Consider the following 11,147-nt stretch of genomic DNA (forward strand, 5'->3'; position numbering starts at 1 on the left):
ATGAATGGTTTCAGTAATGCTTATTGAATTATAATTTACATATATAAAATTCACTTGCTTTTATTCATTCATTTTAGTTACACAGAACATTAGGGTTCATTTTGACATAATTATACAAGCATGGAATATTATTTACTCTAATTCTTTCCCTAGCACTTCCCATTTCTCGCTCCTCTTCCCTCCCCGTTTCCTTATCTCTACTTATCTTCCATCTATATAAAATTCATTCTTTTAGAATATAGTTCTATGAGTTTTAGCAAGTACATAAAATGGTATAATAACTACTGGTCAAGCTTTAGAATAGTTACATCATGCAATAATTCTCTTTTGACCATTTGAACCCAATCTTTCTCCACCACAGCCTCTGGCAACCACTGGTCTTTTTTGCTGTTCCTATAGTTTTGAAATTTTGGGATATCCACTATGGAAAATAGTTTGGCACTTTCTTCAAAAGTTAAATATAAAGTGCTGGTGAGTGACATCCGCTGGAGTATACTGTTAATGTTGTGTGCATGTACAAATATGTAACAACAATCCCATCATTATGTACAAGTATAATGTACCAATAAAAATGTGGAAATAGAATAAATAAATAAGTAAATAAAAATTCTCCAGAGAAGAGTTAAATATACACTTAACATATGACTTAGCAATCCCACTCCTAAGAATTTCCCTTCAAAAAATTAAAATTTTGATCACACAAAAACCTGTATATGAATGTTTATAGCCACATTATTCATAGCTTCTCCAAACTGAAAACAGCACAAGTGTCCTGCAATAGGTAAATGAGTAAACAAACTGTGCTATATTTATAAATTGGAGTACTGCTCAGCAATAAAAAAGAATTAACTCCTGATAAATGCAACAACATGAATGAATCTCAAATGCATTATATTCAGTGAAAGAAGGAAGCCTCAAAAGGCTACATATTTTTTGACTCATAGTGGCTGTATCATTTTTCATTCCCACCAGCAAAGTGTGAGGATACCTGTTACTCCACATCCTAATGAACACTTGGTACAGTTAGTTTATTTTAACCATTATAATATATTTATAATGCTATCCCATTGCTGTTTTAATTTGCATTTTATTAATGGCTGATGATGTTGAACATATTTTCATGTGTTTATTAGCTATCCATACATCTTTGGTAGTGTTTTTGAAATAATTTGCCCATTTTTAATTGAGTTGTTATTTATTGATGGATTTGAAGAATTTTATGTGTGTGTGTGTGTGTGTTTGTGTGTGTGTGTGTATACGTATTTTGGATATAAGTTCTTTAATAGATATAGATTTTGCAGATATTTTCTCCCATTCCATGGCTTATAGGTTTATAACCTTACTGTATTCTGCCAAACAGAAGTTTTAAATTTTGATGAAATACATTTTATCACATTTTTCTTTTATAAGTTCTGTTTTTAGAACCTTTCACCTAACTCAAGGTTACAAAGACTTTCTCACATATCTTTTCCTAGAGGATTTATAGTTTTAAAGTTTTAAATTCAGGCTTATATCCATTGTGAGTTAATTTTTATATGGTAGGAAGTTTAAGCTAAGATTCTGCCTTCCTGCCCCTTCTTCCCTCCTTTCTTCCTTTCTTCTTTCCTTCCTTTCTCTCTTTCTTTCTCCCCTCCCTCTTTTTTTTTCATGTGAGCATCCAAATGTTCCATTTTGTAGCACTATTTGTTGAATAGACTCTTTTTTTCTCTATTGAATTTCATTTGAACTTTTGTTAAAAATCAGTTAACCATGAATTTATGGATTTGTTTCTGGACTCTAAATTCTGTCTCATTGATCTATGTGCCCATTGTGTTACCAATAGTATGCAGTCTTGGTTACTTATAAGAAGTCATTTAATTAGGTAGTATGTGTCATTAAACTTCATTCTTTTTCAAAACTGTTTTGACTATTCTGGTTCCTTTGTCTTTCCATACATGTTTTAGAATTAGTTTGTTGACTTCTACAGAAGTTCTACTGAGATTTTTATTGAGATTATGTGGAATCTATAGATATATTTTGGGAAAATAACTATCTTAATGAAATGATATTGACTTTTCTGATTCACTACAACTATATATCTCTTCATGCTTTAATATCTGCTTTGATTTATTTCACCACTGGGTAGATTTTATCATAACTATTTCCCTAGATTTATACTGAAGTATTTTATAGTTATTTGATATTTTGTAAAGTTTCTATTGAGGATTCAGCTGTGTGTTATTTGTCAGCTAAGGTTGGTGGTGACAAATATTTCAGGGTTCCTCTGTGGCATCACTGTGGTTGTCTGCATTGGTGCTGAGGGTTGTTGGGGTCTATGGTGGTGATGGCTGCTAACATCCTTCAAATTTCTCCTATCAGGAAATTTGTGGCTAAGAGGGTCCCTCTTGGCAAGGGGTCTGGATTATGGACCTGTCCACAGTCATGGAGCCACCAGTGTCTGATGAATGGCACCTGTGCAGTGGCCAAGCTAAGACCTGAAGCATAGGCTTGCATGGCAGAAGTGTAGCTCTGGGATCTGGGGTAGTAATGTCATTTGATACCAAGGGTAGAGGAACTCCTACTGCTGAATTTGTAACGGGTTGCAAGTGAAGTGACTAGGGAGTGAAGAATGGTTGTGTAGGCATGTGCAGAATTAGAGTAGCTCCTAGGTCAAGGTGAGGCCTACCTTTTAAGGGTAGCTCTACCCTAGGATGCTGGTCTGTATGCACCTCAACAAAAAGTGCAGCTCCTTTCCCTACCGAGGTGCCGGGGTCCAGCCCTAGCAGTAGTTGGTGGTCCTAGGTGGATGGGAGGCATCGGCGCAGTGAAGAAACAGCAGACAAAGACACCAAGTGTTCTGAGGCTGAGTCTGGATCTTTATTGTTCACAGAATCCTTTTATATGTTTTTTTCTTTGGTATCAATTACATCATTTTGTGGTTAATACAAGGAAATGTTAAGTAAAAAATCTTCAAGAGTATTATTAATGGTCTTATTCAAGAAACATGTTTTTACTGTATGATAGCTTAAATAAAAAGAAAAACAGTTCCCAGCAAGGTAGAGGGCACCATGCTCTGTTCAGTTTTAATTTTCCTGAAAGAATACGTCATTAAGTTTCTATAGAAGTTATCCCTTCCAAGAACTCTAATGTTAGTTGTTAACAGTGGAATGTTTTTGTTATTACAGAGAATAGCGGAATCAGCTTATAGTTAATATTTATTTATTCTATTTCATGTACTCAATGGCAGACTAAAACTCTAACTAGACAGAGGAAGAATACAAATTGTACTTATGATTAACCTATTTATTTTTTATTAAGTGGGAAAAATATCCTTAAACTTAATCATAAACACTAAGAAAGCAATGAAGACCAAACACCACATCAAAGCTCAGAGGAATACACTCTCATATACCTATATGTAACTTTTAGAGAATTTGTATACTAAAAGAAATCACAGGCTCCTTACAAATTTGAGCAAATCATAATTGCTTATTTATAACTTCATCTAAGTATTAAACTTTACTGTATGTTATTTTGTGTCCCAGCACCATGAAATCTCCCCAGTATTCTCTATAAGTGGAATCTAAGGATATATTGATCGTTAGTATTAAAAGCAACGGCGCATGGAGACATGCCACGCCTATGGCCCCAAAAGGGAGGATGATCTTTCAACAGAACTGTGTCAAGTGTTGAATCCTCCACTCCAACAGAACCATGTCAAGTGTTGGAGTGGTAGGAAATAGATGCGGCAACAAGGCTCAACAGCAGTTATTTCTTGGGTCAGGGGGTGGTATGCAGCCTTATCTCATTTTCTGGAGTTCTCCAGTGAGAACGGCTGTTGGTTAGTTCAGGAAAGAGATGCTTTCCTTTGTAGAGCAGGCTTCTAGTGACCATGGTGGCTCCCACCATGTGGCTGATAACAATAGCCTCCACCTTACCTTTTGCTCCTAGGAGTCTCTTGATGTCTCAAACAAGCCAGTCTCACTAGCAATCCTTTCCATGTGAATATTCTCCATTTAATTTGTTCTACTCTGTAATTCTTTAATGGGCTAATTTTGTTTGTGAATATTTGTTTATTGAGGGGGGAATGAAGCTAGTATTTCCTATTCTGCCATCTTGGTGATATCACCTGTACCTAGTATTTAAAAATTTTTATTTTCCAGTTGTTCATTACTAGAATATAGGAATACAATTGAATTTTGCATATTGAGTTCTATATTGAAACTTTACTAATATCACTTGTTCTAAAAGACACCCACCAAAGTGGAATCCTAAATAGAATAAGTTATACTTTATTTATGCATATTCTGCCAAAATACATTGTATAGCTAAAAATAAAAAATATAAAAGAAGTAAAAATCTAAGAATTAAAAATGCTTATTTATAGATTTCTTAGGATTTCCTAACTAAACAGTCATGCCTTCTATAAATCTGTATGCCTTTTATTTCCCTTTTCTTATTTGATTGCACTGGCAAGGAGTTCCAGTATGATGTTTAATAGGAGTAGTAAAAAGGGACAGCCTTTTATTACTGATCTTGAGGGAAAAGCATTTAATCTTTCGCTGGGAAGTCTGGCTCCTGATCACAAAATCTATGTGTGATTTATCAGGCCTACTCATAGGTAACAAAGGCTTTACCTGGAAGGCCTCACAGGTAACAGTAGCTCTTTCCACACCAGACTTGTTGAATAGCCAATGCATTGCATTCTCTTGAGGAATTTGCAGTCAAGGACTTAGATCCCTCTATCTTGCCATACACTTACACATATTTGTTTTCCCAGATTAGGCATCCCTTATGCCAAGGCTTTCCTCAGGAACTTTGCTGGAAGCCTGCCTCCTTTGGAAGTGAGTGAGCCTTGAAGACGTTTTTCTTCACTGTCTCAGTACAATGTACTTTTCCACTCCTATCTGTCCTCCCTTTTCTCCTTCTGGCCCAGGTCCATAAAACTAGAGGAGCTTTTGTCTGGGGCTGTATCAATAGTGAGAAAAATCTCCTTAAACATCTTTGTTGATCTACTTGATCCTCCACAAGTGGAGAAAATAGAAGGGAGGAGTCAGCATTTTCTTTGGTTTTAGGCTTTGCCTATACTATTGCAATAAGTGGTTTAAAGCTTTATTAATACATTAATTTTTGGCTTGTTGCTTTAATTGGATACTTTCTCCACCTGCAAGCTCAGTTCTCCATAGCTTAGCTGAGTTCCTTCCATTCAGCATTAAATATGTTAGCTGTAGGTTTTTTGTAGATGCCCTGTATGAGATTGAGGACATTTACTTCTATTCCTTGTTTGCTGAGTTCTTTTTTCTAAACCATGAATAGATTTGAAATTTTGTCAAATAATCTTTCTGTACCTATCATGGTGACCTTTAAACATTTATCCATTCTATGTGTTAACATTGTTTTATGCTTTCTATTCCATATCCAGTTTATTCTTTATAATATGGAATTCCTGATTCCAATGGATTTTAGTCACTTGAGAACCATGTAAAACATAAGGAAGTTGATCCTTTGGTTTATTCTAATGAACACTCACCCATGCCTAATACTCTATGGAAGTGAGGAGATGAAAAGTATGAAAATTGCTATGAATTATGAATATTTAGATGTGACGACATTCTTTTCTTAAAGTTATTTATTTTTCTAAATATGTAATGAATACAGAGATGTATAGTCATTCCATCTTTTCTGTTTTTCCCTTTGATGTTGGATTTGGGAGGAGGATGAGGAAAATAAAAATGGGTGCTTTATTACATGATTATCCACGACAAGTTCGCTGCCTATTGTGGCCACAACTGCTTTTCCTATACATAAACAGGAATACTTTTGGTGGTAGGAAGAGTGGTAGTCCTTTATGTGTGTCACTCCACTAGATGTATATCATTTGTAGCATGAACTGGTTGGTGGTATCCCTAACATGCCTACTGGGGGCGGTTCTCATTTCTAAGAACCTTTCCTAGGCTTTGGTTTCCCTAGGGAATTTTAACTACATCTTCTGGCTGGTGGCCACATACTTCTTTTCTCAGATTCTCTTTTACTTTCTCATATTGTACTGGTTCACAGAAAAAATAGGTTCCATATCTGGGGCATTTTTGGTGACATTTATATATTCTAATTTCTATGTATCTTTTGAGACCTTAGAACTTTAAGGGAGCAGTCCTTGCCTGCTTTTTACCTGTTCATATCATGATACCATCTTTTAGCACTTCAGGTTCCCTTTTACAATGTATCCCATTGAAATATAATGACCTGGTCTCCTCCCACTTAACACTTTCAAGGACAGGACTATATGCAGTCTCCTTTTCTATTAGGTGGGGTATAGCTTAGCTTCTCTTTATAAACAACCAAATATTCCTCAAAAGGCACATTTCATTCTCCATCACTGTCCTTTTTACATCAATATGGCTTCTCTTGTCCTTGCTATAATCCTTGCAGTGTTTGTTAAACTTTGGGATAAATAAAATATTTTAATGATTACCTCATGGATTTTGTTATACTTTCAATATTTTCTTTCTGTATTAGAATACCTTTGGGGTTAAGGGATAGGAACCAATCTGAATTTGCTTCAGATATGGGAACTAACTGATGGAATTCAAAGAGGGAATAGTGGAAGAATATGATAGAGATGAGCTTCCAGAACAACTTTTACTCTAAGGGCTTTTTTATTTTATTTTATTGTAAACAAATGGGATACATGTTGTTTCTCTGTTTGTACATGGCGTAAAGGCATACCATTTGTGTAACCATAAATTTACATAGAGTAATGTTGTTTGATTCATTCTGTTTTTTTCCCCTTCCCCCCACCCCTCCCACCCCTCTTTACCCTCTATACAGTGCTTCCTTCCTCCATTCTTGCCCCCCTCCCTAACCCTAACTCTGACCCTAACACTAACCCCTCCCTCCCCCCATTATGTGTCATCATCATCCACTTATTAGCGATATCATTCCTCCTTTGGTTTGTTGAGATTGGCTTATCTCAGTTAGCATGACCCACCCCATTCCTCCTCCTCCTCTGGGCAGCCCCCTGGGTGTTCAGGAGCGGCCGCTCTGAGTCCAAGCAACCTGTCACACACCTCCTCCGGCAGCCACCCAGAGCTCTGGTGCGGCCACTCCAAGACCAAGTGACCCACCGCGCTCCTCCTCTGGGCAGCCCCCTGGTGTTCAGGATCGGATGCTCTGAGTCCAAACAGCTCGCCACACTGCTCCTCCTCTGGCAACCACCTGTAGCTGTGGTGCAGTCACTCCGAGTCCAAGCGACCTGCCGCACTCCTCCTCCTCCTCTCAGCAGCCCCCCGGTGTTCAGGAGTGGTTGCTCTGAGTCCAAACAGCTTGCCGTGCAGCTCCTCCTCTGGGCAGCCGCCTGGAGCCCCAGTGGTTGCTGCGAGTCCAAGCGCTGTGCTGAGCGGCCTCCTCTATGATGCTCCCAGTTGTCTGAGTTCACTGCTCCAGCGGGGGGAGAGGTGTCTTGTTGGGCAGCTCTACTTTACAATGTTCCCTGCGTTCCAGGACTACCGTCCCATCCGGGTCGCCTCCCCAATGGGAGAGACTCACCCGGCTTCTTTGAGTTGGTCCCGTTTCTCAATATCTCCTCTTTTGAATTCTGAGTCCTGGAGCAACATGAAATGCAGCCACCCTCTAGTCCGCCATCTTGAAACCCCCCTGTCATATTGGATTTTTAAAAATTTTTGAGGATAGGAAGTCAAACCAAGGCAGACCTCACTTGTAGTGCCTATTGATTTGGAAGTGACATTTTAAAACTGAGAACCCTCAAATCCAGGCATTCTGTGTACATTTTCAAATATGATATCTCAGTGAAAATCTTGGTTATACAACGAGTTTTCCAATTGTATCCTGTTAGAAAGAACAGATTATATTGAATTTATGCAAATGACTGTATTACCCTAAAAATAAGTTCCTGGATCCTGGAGGGATTGTTAGAAAGAAAAAGTACATGTTTCAATTTTGTTCACAAAGGTGCTGTTTATGAAATTGCTATACATTATAGAAGCATAAGAAAAAGAGTTTAAATCTGGAAAAGAAAACATGAAAAGAACCAACAATTTTTTCAAATAAAAAAGGCCACAAATCCCATAATTACTTTTCATCAGTTCATTTAGTCTTATATAATTAATTATTGTTCTGCTTGATCTTGGTTGGCACTTTCATAAACCCATCAGTTCCTTCATTAGTGTTCTGGAAATTTTTACCAAGTAAAATGATAGAGTCTTAAAGTTAGCAGAAACTTGTACTTGTAAGAATCTGTTCCACAAATCTTGAAGACACAACACTGAGGATTATAGCAACTTGAAAAAGGCATTTTGGGTATTATTTATGAGACTGTGGGTCTTATTTAAATTTTCTGTTGTAGTAGGTTTTCATCAACACTGTGCCTGTGGATGAACAAGTGTGCCACTTCATTGTTGCCAGGGGCTAGAAGTCCAGGTTCTCCACTTGGTCTCAATAGACACTCTATTGGGGAGAGGTATCTCATTATTTATAGATGGCAGAAGTTCAGGCTTTCTATTAGGCCTCTACCCACATCCTCCTTGCTGAGTGGGAGCTGGGTATGTAGTTACTACTACCCATGTGAGCCTCCACTGACACAGCAGGTGATGGGATGAGGTTCACTGTTACCTATCAGGGATGAAAGTGCAGGCTCTTCACTCAGCCTACTCTGATACCAATCCAGTTGGGAAAAAAGAGTGCCCTATTATTACTGCTGGGTAATCATTGAAGAATAGGTTTCCTATTAACTCATTGCTGATGGGAGTAATGATTGGGCTATAGGTTTGTGTGTGTGTGTGTGTGTGTGTGTGTGTATGTGTGTTGTGGTATTTGACTAGAATTGAGTGATTATTGTCTGAGTTTTCCATTTTATCAGACTGTTCTTTTCCTGATCCTTTGACTAGAGATTGCAGTCTTTTCTTGCAGTTGTTTTATCTGTGCCCACTGGTATTTCTGGATTACTTACTGACTTCTCCAGCACTCCATGAAGGATATAGAAAGCACAACAAAACCCAGGGTATTTACTGCCTTGTTGTTTTTTGGGTCCTGAGGCATTTAACTGGCCTTCTCACCACATTTCAGAGTCATCTGTTTGTTTTATAGGTAATATCTAGTGTGTTTTGTAATACTTTGTGGGAAGAATTAGGAAAAACATATCTAATCTGCCTTATCCTGGAACCAATAAATACCATTGGATTTTATAAATCTTTTCATTTATCAAATGTGGTAGATCTAAAATATATTTGTATTGGTGTTTTATTCATATTTGTAAATACATTTATTTTATTTAGATAAGGTATGTTTTAGTATAGAATTGATTATATTCCAGTTTTAAAACTTTGTATTCATATTATTTGCTTATTTTTCTATGAGATTTTTTTACTATGTGAATTAATCAAAATATGACATTTTCTGTCATTTAAAACTATTTCCCTCACTTGTTGATCATCTTTTGGTTTTCTTTGATTATAATATTGTTTTACTTAAAGATATTGTGTACATTTTGTCAATTTTATCATTATTTTACTTTATATCTTTTAGATTTTGCATCTTTTTAAAAATTTATTTATTTATTTATTTGCTTTCATTAGTGTTTTCAATAGTGTGAGTGCAGATTTGAGGTGGTAAGGCTGGACCCAAAGGACACCCAGGCTTGGTGCAGAGTCTGTTTATGTGTGAAGCTGCTTCTGTCCCTGGTTTTACTTGCTGTCCTTGTCACAAGTCCCAGGCTCTACATCTCTTACTCAGTCAAAAATTTGTCTTTGTGTTGCCAGCTAGGAACACGCCCAGGGCAGAAGTCAGAGCAGAGGAGGCAAGAAAAGTAGATGAGGATCATTATATCCAGCATGAGTAGGATGCGCAACAGAAAGGTGCCCAGGGTCCTCTGACCTGCATATTGTTGACCCTGTAGAGGAGAAGATCCTGGGCATTGTTGATCTTCATCATCATACGGATGGTGAGGAAGATGTTGCTGACTTCCACCAGTAGTGTTAGAACACCCCCACCTACAACGCTGCTCCACAAGATGCCTGAGAAGAAGGCACCCATTGCCATGATGTGATGAACATAGTATTCCCAAGAAACTTGAGTCTGATGACTAACCACAATATCCACTGAGTCGTGGATGAAATACCCTGCAGAAAAGCAAACGAGCAAATAGCCTGAAAGTGACCATGCAGTCTCAATCTCCACCAGCATCTCTGGGGTCTGCCATAAACACAGCAGCGCCCAAATCCCTTATACAATAGAGTGGGCAAAAGCGACGAGTAGGTTGGGCTAGCACCAAGTGTGCAGGGGATCCGTGTGCATGTGCATAGGCAGGGGCAGGCGACACAGCGCGCACCAGAGTGCCGGGAAGGTCAGCGTGGCGCCCAGGAGCAGGCAAGGCGGGGTTCAGCAGTGGGAGCATGCACTCTGCACTCTGTCCTTCCTGCACTCTGTCTGTCCACCCTCTAGGCCTCCTCCTTGGGCTGTTCTAGGGACAGGGATCGCTCTCCAACCAGTCCACCCTGGTCGCCTCTCCTGCCGGTGGCCAGTCCCAGAGTTTTTGTGGAGCTGTCTAGGCCCCTACGCTCCTCCCTGCCCTCCTGGCAAAGCCTCTTAAATTTATTTTTTAAAACATTCTTACAGACTGCATTTTGATTCACTGTACACAAATGGGGTACATCATTTCATTTCTGTGGTTGTACATGATGTAGATTCATACCGTTCTTGTAATCTCATATATGTACATAGGGTAATGATGTCTGTCTCATTCCACCATTTTTCATACCCCACTCATCCCTCTCATTTCCCTCAATGTAATCTAAAGTTCCCCCATTCTTCTCTCACCACCTACCCCTAACCCCATTATATATCATCATCCATTTATCAGGAAAAACATGCAGCCTTTGATTTTTTGGGGATTGGCTTATTTCACTTAGCAGGATAGTCTCCAATTCTGTTCATTTATCTGCAAATGCCATAATATTATTCTTCCTTATGACTGAATAATATTCAATTTTGTATATATACCACATCTTTTTTTTCTGAAGGCAATCTCATTTATTTATAGTATTTTTAAAGTAATTTATTTATTTTGATTCATTGAAAACAAATGGGGTACAACTTGTTCTCTGGTTGTACGTGAAGTAGAGTCGTACCATTTGTGTAATCATATGGGTACATAG

General features: G+C 38.2%; 1 pseudogene across 1 annotated transcript; it reads right to left on the reverse strand.

Annotated features, from left to right (window-relative positions):
* Positions 1–9,545: 9,545 nt before the first annotated feature.
* On the reverse strand, positions 9,546–10,304 carry LOC306650648 (TLC domain-containing protein 1-like; annotated as a pseudogene). The gene has a single exon. The product of its transcript is annotated as a TLC domain-containing protein 1-like (transcript).
* Between the last annotated feature and the right edge of the window lie 843 nt (positions 10,305–11,147).

Source organism: Sciurus vulgaris, assembly GCF_902686455.1.
Source record: "Sciurus vulgaris genome assembly, chromosome: X".
NCBI classification, from domain to species: Eukaryota; Metazoa; Chordata; class Mammalia; order Rodentia; family Sciuridae; genus Sciurus; species Sciurus vulgaris.